Genomic DNA, 3053 nt, shown 5'->3' with positions numbered 1-3053 from the left:
CCCTGTGTGTGCCATGCTCTGCCTGCCCTATGCTCCCTGTGTGTGTGTCATACTCTGCCTGTCCTATACTTCTTGTGTGTGCCATACTCTGTCTCTCCTACTCTGCCTGTGGGAAGTAAACCTGATTTGGAAATACTTGTTAGGGGTCCCCAATGTGTTTAACAGTGTGCTGGGGGTGCTGTGTTACTCACAGGGTATGATGAGGCATATTGATTTAAGGGTATGTTTAATATGACTTACATGTTTTACATATCCCTGCAGTGAGCACCAACTATTAGGGTTTTTTTGGTGTGCTACCACCATTAATGTAGACATGCTCTTAAAAGTTCTTGTGGTAACATGGGTGTGGTTTAAAGTGGGTGCAGTTTAAAAACAGGGAGTCAGGAGTCAACACTGGCTTCCATTATCAGCCCTCCACCAGGTAGGCCAAAAAAATTCTGGCCCTCGGTGCCACAGAAGTTGGACAGCATTGTTGTACACTATTGGAGTCATATACAAGAGTAAGTACAGTGTTCACAATGCAGTTTTGGTTTGTCATGTTTTTTCCCATAATACAACATTCCCCCCTATTATTCTTGCTGCTGCAATTGTTGCCACATTCCAAGTTACTTCTACTACAGTTGCGCCCAATGTGTCAAAATGGAAGTTGTGTTTTGAGGAAAATTTAATTCATTAAGAGTGACGGGGGCATCATTTGCTGAGTGAGTGTGAAACTGCAAAACATTGTTTTTATCTTATTCACCTGGTGCAGGTCTTGTCTAACTATTGATGCAACTCACTGTGGGAACCCTGTAGCTGCTGTCAAATCCTCCACACGCAACAACTTCAATATATATATATATATATATATATATATATATATATATATATATATATATATATATATATATATATATATATATAGGACATTAAGGGGAAAGTTTTGCACAAGCAGGGTAAAACTGGGCTGGCGAGAAACCTAGGGAAAAAAAACTATTGGCTCCAGCCTTCATGGGCTTCCCCAACCCAAATCCGCTCCCTGTGGATGCTGCAAATGCTCACACACTCTCATCCTCAGTTGCAAGTTAAGCAATCCAAAAGAGATAAAAGGGTATGCAGTACAGGTGGGCAGGGGAGGGGGAGGAGGAAACTGGGGGGGGGGGGCTTGAGATCACAGCCCTAGTGGGCCCTGGTGTAACCCTCGCTTTCTGTCACACCGACCCACGTGGCCCTCTGTTCCACACACTCCACCAGTGTAGGGGTTGTTACTGCAACAGGCATAAGGACTCGAACACAGGCAGAGATATCATAACTTTACAATGCTTTATTGATTGGCACTGTCTGCTGGGGACCTGTAAAACAGTAAGGAGAACGCTGCCAATTTCAGGTACATCACAGGCCACCAGCCCACCTCTTCTGTGGAACTAAAGCACTCAGGAACAGAACAGTGATCGTATAGTGGATTTTACATAACAGAGGAAGTTTAACATAAAGTATAAACATACCTGTAAAACAGTAAGGAGAACACTGCCAATTTCAGGTACATCACAGGCCACCAGCCCACCTACATTACAACAGGCAGTTAATTCAATACATCCCCACTGACATATTACAGGAAAATGTAAGGAAAAGCAACATAGCTAATATACATAGCACATTAGTACATAACAACAGCATAGTACAATAAGCAGTTTATAACTGTGAGGATTACAGCATACAGGTTTTCTCATGGCAGACATTTTAGATCCCATGTGCTCTGCCTGTCTCCATTAATCACTTTGGGAATATGCTACAAACTACTAACCTGATAAAAGCATAATGCTGCTATAGCTGGAGGTAAGACAAGTTGATTCAGCAAAAGAATAACTCTTAAAATCAACCATAAAACTTTTGAGGTGATTAGAGCAGTAACAGACATCTTACCTCTTCTGTGGAACTAAAGCACTGAGGAGGGACCAGACCAAATGGTAGGATATAGACAGGGGGTAAGGGAAAGTCCATTAAGGATTGTGGTCTGGTAAAGATTCTGTTTAGAGTGTGGCTATGATCTTTCCCACAGAAGTTAGCTGCTCTGTTAGAACTATTTATTTCTTAACTAGAACATAATTAACAGTAAAACATTCAAAGGTATATTCTGCACTTTTGGTCAGTATTTTGGTATAGTCCAAGTGATTCTTCCTGTCAGGAATTTAACCTCTTGCAGATCTGAGATATTTGGCGAACATTTATATATTTAACTTAACTGTGTTAACCGTGTTACATTCACCCCTCCTTAATTTCGCCAAATATTTGTTACACCAACTGAATCAAAACTTTACATAGTATGTTGTGAGACTTACCAAAATTCACATCTACTCATTAAATTGGAATAATATAACATAGCGTTCTTATATTACAATAAGCTATATAGGTATCTGTGCTTACAATATAAGGTAATAGAGCCTTTTCCTCAGCCCTTTAGCAAAGGTTCATTTAAGAACTACTTAGAGGGTGTGCACTACCCTCGTACAGTAGGTAACACAAAGTGCCATTTACACAATGCTTAAATGAGGAGATACTATTTACATATGGTACTAAACCCCTTATCAATTTCTGGTTTTTATGCCACTAAACTATGCATACACACACCATTTGTCTTGCCTTATTTTTGTAAAATAAGCTCTTACATATTCCTATCAAAGCGCTAGTAGAGTGATAGTTTGTTCTATCCTTTAGTTGTTAAGGGCATTGCCTAGCAATTTAAGTACTTCTAGCAACTGACTTTCAGTTTGGCAGCTAGATATTATGGCATTCATTGAGCAAATAAGTCTGTCCACTGGCTTTACAATCCTACCAGACCTTGTTTGAGTTAAACCTTCTACTGGACTTTGTGGATCTCTGGGTAAATGGGAAGATTCTTTGTCACTTGAAGCGTGAGTAACATCACTTTGCCTATCTGACTGGAAAACAAAGTCACCTTGTTGGTTACTAAGCTGTGAATCCGACAAATCATTGGGTACTTGTAGGTCAAATAAAACTTCATTTCCAATGCCTTCTGTTTGTGCTGTATTTATATCATTACATGACTGTAGTGA

The 3053-nt window shown here is 40.0% G+C and overlaps 1 long non-coding RNA gene across 1 annotated transcript; it reads right to left on the bottom strand.

The window, feature by feature from the left end:
* Positions 1–1288: 1288 nt before the first annotated feature.
* On the bottom strand, positions 1289–2827 carry LOC121395999. Its single transcript, XR_005962751.1, has 2 exons — positions 1903–2827; positions 1289–1331 (listed from the first exon to the last, which is right to left on the bottom strand). It is a non-coding gene; the product is annotated as an uncharacterized LOC121395999 (long non-coding RNA).
* Between the last annotated feature and the right edge of the window lie 226 nt (positions 2828–3053).

This window comes from Xenopus laevis, chromosome 1L (genome assembly GCF_017654675.1).
Source record: "Xenopus laevis strain J_2021 chromosome 1L, Xenopus_laevis_v10.1, whole genome shotgun sequence".
Lineage (NCBI taxonomy): Eukaryota > Metazoa > Chordata > Amphibia > Anura > Pipidae > Xenopus > Xenopus laevis.
This window is presented reverse-complemented; position numbering and strand designations above follow the sequence as displayed.